The sequence below is a fragment of the Arachis ipaensis genome, chromosome B06 (assembly GCF_000816755.2).
Source record: "Arachis ipaensis cultivar K30076 chromosome B06, Araip1.1, whole genome shotgun sequence".
Lineage (NCBI taxonomy): Eukaryota > Viridiplantae > Streptophyta > Magnoliopsida > Fabales > Fabaceae > Arachis > Arachis ipaensis.
Genome location: NC_029790.2, coordinates 65364080 through 65375370, shown reverse-complemented (window position 1 = coordinate 65375370; position 11291 = coordinate 65364080). Strand labels below are relative to the sequence as shown.

At 35.7% G+C, this 11291-nt stretch overlaps 1 long non-coding RNA gene and 1 pseudogene across 8 annotated transcripts in view; both read right to left on the bottom strand.

The window, feature by feature from the left end:
* Positions 1–10756, bottom strand: part of LOC107648783 — a 21567-nt gene extending 10811 nt beyond the window's left edge. For 4 of the 8 annotated variants that reach the window (XR_002348823.1, XR_002348826.1, XR_002348825.1 and 1 more), the window contains exon 1: positions 10291–10756. This is a non-coding gene — a long non-coding RNA (uncharacterized LOC107648783). The remainder of the gene's footprint in view (positions 1–10290) is intronic. The other 4 variants (XR_002348822.1, XR_002348824.1, XR_002348827.1 and 1 more) reach the window with 2 other exon arrangements.
* Positions 7509–9994, bottom strand: LOC107648782 (annotated as a pseudogene).

Here is an 11291-nt window from a genome sequence, read left to right as displayed (position 1 = left end):
CTAAATGATTACATGACTCGGTTTGGCTTAGATCCTATTTTCTTACTCAAATCAGAAAGCCAATGTTTTAATGATTTTAAATGAATTTGGTGAAATGAGTTATGTTGTTCTCCCCTAAAGACTTGGGACTCTGCCGAGAAATTTTGTTATAAAATCCCATTGTGGAATGGGTGATTTTGATTGTTCCCAAATTGAATCTTTAACTTTCCATGGTTTTGGAAGTCTTGGAAAGAGGATGCCGAGAGCGGCTTTGTTTTAAAAAGGGAACTTACTTTGAGTAAAAGTGGCTTCTGACTATGAATTATAAACTTAAGCCGGATGCCTGAGATGGATGTTGATCCATGACTGGGACTGAATGAATATATGTTTGAGATACCTGGGTAGTAGCAAGGGTTGTGGTTCGTCCCACTTGTTCCAGGTCAGAGACTGTGACGCCTGGGTAGTAGCGGTAGTAGTGGTGATTCCACTCGCTCCAGGTTGAGCTGTTAAACACCCGCCTGGGTAGTAGCCGCAGTAGTGGTTATTCCACTGGCTCTGGGTTGAGCGGGTAGTAGCAATGGGGTTGTAGCTCAAACCTACTTGCTCCGCGAAGGGTGTTTCTATCCATGGTTAGCTACCAGGACATGTCGGGTTAGCTATATAACCGACAGATGATATCATCAGCCACTAGGGATAGGCATGCATTATATGCATCTATGTGACATTGTTTGGGTGTGCATATTATACTTGGTGTGCCTATGTGATTAATTGCTAATTGTTCTACTTGCAATAACTGTTTGTTTGTGCTTGCATCTTCCTATTTGTGTTTGCTACTGGGGCTCTGTTGGACTGTGGTGATTGGTTGATGGTTGGATTGTTTGGGCCTAGGGCCATGGTTGAAATGAGATGAACCGATGGTTGGTTTTGGTTTTGTGTGTCTCTGGTTTGGAAAAAAAAATATGAAAGGCTATTTTGGTTCAGCATAGATAAATCCTTTTGAAAGGCTTTTGAGTTTTTGAGAATTGAACGGTTCCTCTTTCAGAAAAGATTTCCGACTTTACTTTCATTGTAAATCGTTGTTTTTGAAAAGAGGCATGAGACGGTTATTAATCACTGGTGCGGTTATCTTCATGTATCCTATTACAGTAATTTCCAAAAACCCTCTACTGAGAACCCTTTCGAGGATGATGTTCTCACCCCCCTACATTTTTCCCCTTTCAGGATATGGGCGCAGAAGTTACGAAGAGCTTATCTAATTGTTGTTGTGATGCTTTGTATTGTTTTAGCTATGGTTTATTATACCCTCGCCTTTATCTTGATATAATCTGTAAGAGGGATAGGAATTGTATTGGATAATGCTTATAATATTATCTATGTATATAAGTGTATATATGTATGTACTCTTTATGAGTTTTTGTAAGTTGTATGGTATCTATGTGAGCTTTGATAGTTAGGGTGTTACACTGAAACTCAAGAATTCTGTTCAAACTGGCAAGCTGAGATGCTATTATGCTTGGTTTAGTAACTTGTTCTTGCCATTCAGGTCTCAACTACCTCAAAAGCAGTCCCAAATCATTTGCAATAACATTGATCTATGCTTCATAAACTACTCAAATTATCAAAATCAGAAACATGAATCAAACTATTCAGAATCTAGGTGAGGCATACCAATTTCAAGAAACGCATAATTGGCATAATTTATCAAGCATACCAATAATAAATATTCAATCATCTACTTATCTAGTTAATTCAATTCATATATTTTTTTGTTAAAAATAAAGATGAAAAATTTATTTTTTCTATAACAAAAGATTCGTCATAATCAAGGTCCATATTTATGTGAGAACTTGTGTAACGCTATAATTTCACTTATAAAAGCATGCCAAACATCTCTCCACATTTCACCTCCCAAATCAATGAATTCCAGTATCCTGCTATTTGAACAAAGCATACTTATTGTAAGCATAAAAAATGGAAACAGCAGAGTCAAAAAGTGCAGACCCTAAAGGCCCAACCGTTGCATTCTCTACCTTTAATCCTTGTTGTGTAAGATCCATTCTCATGGATCTCTTCTCTCCAATTAAGTCAACTACTGGAATGTGTATTCGAAGTTATCAATAGAAAAAGATAATGATCCCTTTCTGCTTGCAGAAGAACTATTCTAAACCCCTCCTTCTACTCATAATGAACAAATAGAAATTCTAACAAACTTTTAGCAAAATTTTCGGCATAATTTCAATAAAGATTAATAAGATTTTCAGCTAATCACAATTTTAGCAAAATTTAAGCACAATTTTAACAATCCAATAGCCTTAGGTGTTTCTTAGTTGAAAAAAATCCAACAACAATACAATATCACAACAATACAATCCAATTACAAAATCACAGTAAACCACAGCAACTCACTCCAACCCAATAATCTCAAGTCTCCAACAGTCAAAATTATTCAACAATTATTCAATTCAGTAACAAGTCCACAGATTAACTAACAACAATTATTCAGCAATTATTCAACCAGTAACAATAGCAAGGTTCACAGATTAACTAATAAGTAACAAGAATTATTCAACAATTATAGTTTAAAAAAATTAATACCTAGAACTAAATGCCAGAACAGAGTAGAGCAGATCAGTAGCAAGAAAGGAACAGGGTACGACCGAAGGGATGACGCGATGGAACAGAACTAGCACCGTCGAGACAGTGGCTACGCGACGGAGGCAGAAGGCGAGGCCGGCGACGGTGGTTTCGAAGCTCAAGCGTGGCTGCACGATGGAGGAGAACGACGTTGCGACAGTGGCATCAAATAATTAATACAAGAAAGAACAAGAAGAAGGAAAAAAATCACCCTAGGATGGAGCAGTTCTGAAATTCAAATGGTACAGGGAAAGGGAGGAGCTTTAAATCGCGACGGAGATGGTTGAATGGAGGCAGACAATGGAAGAACGGTGGCTGAAAGGCCGCGGAACAGAGGCTGAACAGAGGCTCGAACACGCGGTGTAGAGGATTGAACAGAGGGCTAAGCAGCTCGAACAAGGGTTCGCCAAAAAGGGCAGAACAAGGGTTGGTCAAAAAATAGACGCAGAAGCTTGGCTAAAAAGAGGCGGATGCGCGGCGAACAAGGGCGACGTTGCGCCAAAGCTGTTGCAGTGGCTGTGGCTTTGAGGAACGGCGATGAGAGATGGCTGCTTCGGTGCTTCCTCCAAGCTGCATTCGAGTTCTCTTCTGTCCTCTTTGCGTTCTTCAGTGTGTTCGTTCAGAGGCCAGAGAGAGGGAAGTGAGGGAGTGAGGAGGAGCTCGATGAGAGGAAGGAGGAGAGTGGCTGAGTGAGACTATGAGAGAGGAGGGGCCAAGAAGGTGCTGCGCATTTTGGTTACTGGTTAGGGTTCCTCTAACCAACGGCATTGTTTTGAGCAAATTTTAGAAAACCGATCGGGTCCGGGTTCGGTTCGACCAACCGGTTCTCGATCTGTTCGACAGTCCATCGACGGTTTCTGAATCTTTCGGTTTTGATATATGACCGATTCTTTTTGTATACCGGAACACGGTTTGACCGATTAGTTCGAACCGATTATCAAAATCTTGGACTGAATCGCTTTTTTTTCGGTTCACGATTTGACCGGTTCGACCAGTCGGTTCGAACTGTTTTCCGAACTTGGCGTTTTTCCCTTTTTCGAAAAATCCGGCCAGGTGACAGTTTGGTTCGACCGGCCAGTTCTTGGCCGGTTCGACGGTTCAATTGCGGTTTTTCAGAAGATAGATTATAACCATTCTCTCATGTTTTTATTTTAAAATGCTTAATATATTTTAGGTATCAAATTTTCAATTAAGCTTACAACACAGAAGTGGTTCAAGGAATCAAAATGCTAGAGTGAAAATTAAGCTTCACCTAAATTCAACTATAATCGAATGAAAGACAGAAACATTAATTTTCAACAATAGTCCATAAAAAATATAGTGCATAATAATTTTTTAAGTAAAAGAGATGAAACTAACAAGTCTTAGTAGTTAATATAATCTAAACATGACTACATAACAATTACAATTATTTAACTTTTGTTTGACTCCTTTTGTTTATACTTATTGTAATTCCTGGTAGCAGATTCAATGACATTACGCAGCATCAAGTTGTGGGGCCTTAGAATCAAATTCAACGCAAGTCGCATCCTTGTACCATGATTAACCTGAAAAATATAAATATTTTAGGTTACCAACAAAACCATACATTAGCAATTGAAGTACTATTTTTTTTAGCAAAAGAAAATTACATTTATTGTATAACTATACGTCTTCCTGTAGTTTGTCATCCAGGTTGCCACCCATACCCCACAATCATTACTGTGTTAAATAAGACGCGGTTAGCTTATGCAGATAAAAATTTGAAAGAGGAAAACACAAATACAGATATTACTTACGAGCCAGGAGCTTGTTCTCCTGTTTCTAGCATATCCACAAATGCAAAATCAAGTATCCTTGGCTTGAACAGAGTGTTGTATTTATAGAACCAGTCATACTTGAGCATATCTTCCAGATATTTTGCCTATTTATATACGAAAAAAATTAAATAAAGGACGATATTTGAAACCTAAAAAAAATGTCATAAAAGTGAAAATAGGGAAAGTTAATTTACCAGCTTTACTATACTCGATCTCTTTTGCTCTTTATTTGTAGCAATCGGTAGGGAGTCTAGCAGAATTGTTTGATGATTGCACAAATCAAAAACAACCAGATACCAATGTGTGTTGTTCTCGTTGACAGGTAAAAGAATCTAGTACCAACTTTCACGTATTAGAATATTACTAGATACAATTTTTTTTTAAAAAAAGGTATAGATCAGTTCATAAAGATAAATGCCATTAAATAATAAAAAAATTAAAAAATACAATAAATTATATACCTCTTTTAGACCTTCATCAACTTTTCCCATAAATTCTTTTTGATAATATTTCAACAGAACTTCAATTTTGGTATCACATTACAGTATGAATTGCTGAATTTAATAGTTAGGGGCTAAGTAAATGACACCAATTAAGTAATAAGATAAAATAAATAAAAATGGTAACAAGCCTGAAAAAGACATTACGTACCGAAAACACAGCTGGCAAATACCAGTTTGTTTGACATTCCATTTCTTTCTCCTGCATGGTTAGCATAGTAGCCACCAAATCCAACACCTATGTGGTAAATAATAAATATATTAGAAATTAAAGTATGCTAGAGATAGCAGTTTAATTATGCACTTACATCCCCATGTACCCGCTCCTTGGGAATTAATGACTTGAAATTCTCATGAGTTCCGCTAAATTTGTTTGTTGTCGCCAATACCTCATCACTACAAATACGAATCACATTAATATTGAACTATGTTTTAAATTTTTTGTAGATAGATAATGAGATATTTAACCTTCTTTTATTTGGTGCAAACACATAGGTTGCCATTTTAATATCTAAGTCATCCAAATCCATGTATGCAGGAGGCTTAAATAAAATCGGGATCCACTGCAAAAAAAAAAAATTGGTGAGATCACTAAGTTATGTAACCATAGAGGATTCATGCGAATGCTTGTGATATGAGAACTTACAGATGGCCATTCAATTCTCCATTTATTGTGCTCGATGTTTTTCTGGTTTAGGGTAGGCATGCTAATAGAATATCCACTTGGTGTACTCTTTTTTAAGAGTGCCTTTTTCTCCTCAGTTAGAGATTTGTTGGAGGTCCCTGGTGGAGTTTTTTTGTTTTTTGAAAATTTGTCTTTAATGGAGGCAGCATTCACACCACCCTTATTTTCAGATAAATGTGAATTCCAAACAATTCTTCTCTTGGCCGTAGATATCTTCTTATCGCGTACACTTGTCTGTTTTGATGCCTTTTTATTTGTACCAGAGTCAGACTGATGATGTTGTGGAGACTTTAGCAGTTTAAGAATTTCATCTGTATCTCTTGAATTAGTAGATTGAAAAGGATATAAGAGAGTAGGAGGCTGAAAATTTGTGACAGTTGGACCTACAATAAATGATGGTGGGAATATGTTGTATAGTGATGGATGCATGGTTATCGGATATTGGTTAGAATATACTGCAGCAGTATAAAAACTGGGATACATAGAATACAAAATTTGGGGTATGTGAAGTGTATGGTTCAAGTACGAATAATGTAAGAGTTGGTTTTCAATAGCATTAATGCTAACATCTCTTGTGTCTCTCTTGTTCTCGCTACGTTGAGGTGATCCTGATAATTCTCGCTTACCTATATCAAACACTCAAGCATATATGTAACACAATTAGAATTATAATGTGAATATAATTTACTAATGATATGCTGAGTAGTGTTTTTATATATAGAATAAAATTTTGCTTGTTTATTCTTTATTATTGAAAAATATCTTTCAAAAATATTTTATTGTTTTATATATATTATCTTATTTTAACTTATAACTCTACGTAATACTAGCATTTAAATTTGTAATATTGATTTTGACGGAATATATGATTTACTTGTAAATAATATAATTGATGTGATTTATGTTAATTATAAACTAATTATATTGTCAATAATTAGAATGAATATTTGCATTTAATATAGATTTAGCGTAAATTGATATATAATAACAACTCTCTTTTATCATTGTTATGTATTTTTATTCTCAAACACATAACACTACAAGCTAGTTACAATGGTAAAAACGCGAAGAAATATTCGAGCTACTTCTATTGAGGCAAGTTCTATTCCTAACATGAAGATCTGTCAAAAACCAACTGAAATTCTGAACAAGTACATACTATTTTTTTTTGTTTCTTGTATTAAAAATTTATTTTGAATGATCTTGTATAATTTGTTAACAACGAGTATATTTATTCACATCTTTTGATTAAAAGAATAAAATAAAAATTATATTGATTATCTTAAAAAAAAGAAAAAAAGAAAAAAAAAAAGACAAATGCTGTTACTACCCCCTCCCCCTTCTTTCTCCAAAAGGGACCAAACCCAACCCTAAAAGGTAAAAACCCCATTAGAACATAATAACAGCTAGGCATCCTCACCATTATCGGTTTCAAAAAGTTTGAGTGGTCTGCGCATAACACCTCCTGACGGGGCATCTCCTCCATCCCCATTGGTCCTTCCAAAACAAACCTACTTCTCTTTTATTTTCTTCTTTTTCACTCTGGCACAACATTGTCCACTGGGGAAAAGTAACTGGCTGATGAGAGACCTGTTCCACATCTTAGCTTCGACCTCCCAGTCACAGCACAGACATGCCTGACTGACAGCTTTGTTCTCAGAGTCTAAAGAACCCCCAAACAAAGTAGCCTCAAGCTCCTCTCCTCGTTCATTCAATTTCCATTCTTGAACCAATTTCTACTCCAATAAAACAAAAGGAAAACCAAGTGTTCCTGCAAAGTTGCACTGAGACATCATCTTCAAGCCATAAGAAGAAGCAGTCCCTTTCAAGATTTAGCGGCTCCCACGTTACAAATCTTGTTAGCCCCATGTGCTAAAGCAAGTGAAGAACAAGGGAATGCATAAGAAATGGAAAGATGAGATGACACTATAAAATATAAATGCATATCTAATCTTTTTGTTTAGGAACCAAATGAGGGCTCCATATATAACCATAGGGCATGTTAGGAGGGGATGTATAAGATCCACTTAGATAAGTAATAGGCCTTAGCTTTAGCTTCTTCTTCCTAAATTCATTTATTAAATCTCGTATTCCAAGCCAGATTAAAGAATCAACTATTTGATATGACAGCTGAAAGACATACAAAACACTGATAACTTAGTCATATCAAGTGAAACTAATAGATTGATTATGTTGGATTAACTCTCTGAAGCCATGTAACTTACTCTGTATGCCATTTGTTGCTTAACGCGGGAAAGAGGATGAGGGAATTCATATGTTGGCCTGAAAATATAGTCAAACATCATTAGAATAAGATCCTTACACCTATATTAGTTGCTCATATAATCTTTATGCTAACAACAAATCAATAAATGAGCCTTACATGAGAACCTTCCTAATGCCCAAGTCAATGAATGATGCAATATAGCACATAATTCGGTCAAAAATATAGGTGACTAAGTGCAGGATTAGTCTGTGTACCAAGCAAGACTTACGTCCATGGCATTATAAAGAATATGTGAAGTGGAACTTTTAGAAACCAGCAACATGAGTATGCCCTGCATAATTTCATACATTAAAGGAACGTGAGATACTTTTTCATCATACATTGGATGTAAACAATGCCACATTATTTGTTAATTTTATAGTCATTTCTATACTCTGTCGATGAATTTCTTTCAATTTGCTATTAGCAATTTGTGATTGACTTTTCCATTCTTAGTTGCACAAAAGGAGGAAATTCTTGTCAAGATCTAAGATATGATTCACTCATTATGAACATTGTAAAAACTAAGACATCAAATCATCAATGGTGAAAGGCATTTCCCTTTCCTTCTCTTTCTGCCATGATTTGATTCTCACAGCCGCTGAAACAGGTCACAAATTAATCTCTCCTATATAACTCTTAGCAATATACCATTTTCATTATTTGACAATGTAATCTTCAACCAGTTGTACCTTTAGGTGATACTGTAAAAAATAATTTAAACTTAAGAATAGCATTCTATGAAATGCACCTGCACTTCCTAAAGTGCTGAATTGCCGATAATGGATAAGTAGCTTAGATTTTTATACAATACAAGCACAGTATAATGAACTGAGATTACCGTTCTACACTTTAATCTGTAAATTGTACCTCTACACTTTGGATGATCAAATTTCTTAAATTTTACCAGGCAGCAAGTTTGTTGTTGAATCCAGTTTTGGTTACTATACAATCTCTTGTCATTTGATAAAATGTTTGATTACATTCTCATTACAATAGAAAGAGACTTTGTTGTCTATGTTATTGATTGTGTTATTGTGATGAATGGAAAGGGACAAAAGAAATTTAGAGTCTAACCGTATGCTGGAAGGTTGGCAATTATTGCATCTGCGTTAAATGCAACATGAGTATGTGGATCAGCACTGTTGCAAGCTGGAAGCAAAGAGTTGATAATAGCCTTTATCTGATTTCTTTGTTTATGAATTTCTGAGCGGCCCGATGGCAAGAAGCCTTTATTCTTGACCATATCTGAAGAAAGCATATAAATAAACATATTAATATATGAAAGCATGAGCAAGGAGAAGAAATATTTTTGATATGGCTACTTGTATATGGTCATGCATTCAAAAGAATAAAAGCAACATTCCTCTAGTAAAAGCAACATTCCTCTAGCAAAAGAATAAAAGTAATTATTCTTATAGTATATTTCAGGCAGATTGATTACAGACCTTGGAAGTTCTAAAGGATGCCAAAACCAACCAGGTCTGATTGAGACATCATAGAGGGCAGGTACCCACTCATGACCAGCCGGATCTCCCTCAGCCGCATATCTGTTAGAAACAAAGAAAACATTGAACAATCTAAGACAAGGCATAACAAAGCATAGAGCTTAAATCGTAAGAATTTAAGTAACCCACCGAGGATCATTGTAAATGCCACCAATTGGAGTGAGAGTGGAGTTGTAAATAGACCAACAAGTAGAGGCATCAAGACCAAGTTCATTCCCAACCCACCTAGTGTCAGGACCAGCATCAGAAAATATAATGGCGGCGGGCTAAAGCTGGTGAATGAGAGAGAACCAAGTGTGAAAGAAATACTCCATGTCCTTCTTCCCTTCTCCTTTTGCGCCATCCAAAAATACGTCTTTTCTCTCTCCGTATCTCTCCATATTACTCCATTGTTAAAGAAATACTCCATACCCCTTCTCTGCCAAGGCCTTGCTCATAACCTTAACAATGATTCCCTCACGCAACCAATAGTCTTTTATCAATTTCTATTTGAATCAAACATTAACAGAGAACTAATATCATGAAAAATAAAACATGATAAGAGAAAATAGACAACATCAACATGAACCTGAAACTACAAGTAACATGGACACAAAAACTAGTAGTGGCTATGTCCTATCTCAATGACCAAGAACATTCTCAAATTAAATGCAATGAGTATCATATTAAACTCATATGATAAGTAACAGATTCTGTTCTAGTTCATGAACATTTTATAGTTTTACTAAGATATGCTATGTAGCTCAAGCCAAATAATAAACAGTAGAAGACATTGGTATGGTAAAAAAGGGGGTGAAATCAGTAAGTTAATCTTAGAAGAATGTCTTAACCGATCCAAGCAAACGAAGCACGACGATAAACTGCCCATATCACAGCGAACACTATGCAAAAGGGGGTAACAACAAATGTCAGATATGACCGTCGAAGTCTAAGGTTTTTTTCTTGGTTGAACTTCTGCTCTCTGAACTCGAAAAAAGAAAACTGGAATGGAGATGGGTTTTTCTTCTGAGCAGTCTGAGAAGAGAGGGGCAGAATCGTGACGGAGACAGAGGCCAGGCGACGAACACAACTCAGAAGACGGTGGTGGGTTGGAAGAATCTGCGACGACCAGACGAAGACGATGGTGACTGAGCGCCCGACAGACGGCGGCAGGAGCGCGATGGAGCAGATGAATACCAGAAACTGACGCGCCGAGCTCTATGAAGAAGAAGCTGTGATTCTTGAAGGAGGAAGAAGCACGGACGACCAGACGATGATGGTAGTGCCTGAGAGTGACGGACGGCGGCAGTCCTTGCGGCGGTGGTGGAGAAGCTAGGGTTCCCTGTTTCAACTTCCTTTTTTGATTTGGGGAGAAGCTGTTAAGATAGGGGTATTCAAAGGGTATTTTTGTCTAATCAAATAGAGAAAGGATGTTTAAGTCTTTTTATAAAATTATATAAATAAATATTTTTTATTTTTATTTAATTAAAAGGATATTTTAGTAAAAGTGGTGATATACTATATATTTAAAAAAAATAAAATGCTGACGTGGAAAATAAATTCCACATGTCTTAATGTTATTTGTCCATGTCTTAAACGTATCGGTACATATTAATTTATCATCGTACCGTAGCAAACACCTTTTCTTTATATTCATTTTAGACAAAATAGAAAAAGAATTGTGAGGATATAGATTAGACATGATATACGCAGCATATATACAATGTTGCATATGTAACCAGATAGAATTTATCAATTAGTTTTTGAATTTCAATTAGTTAGAAAGTTAAGATATAAATAAGTGGAGAAAGATTCACAAAAATAATTATAGATCTTAAAATTTATAGATTAAAAAACTCTTTAATTTTATGTTATTCTTTTTTATTATGAGTAATTAAACATTTTTTGTTAAAAGTTATGAGTTTTGTTTTATTTTTATAG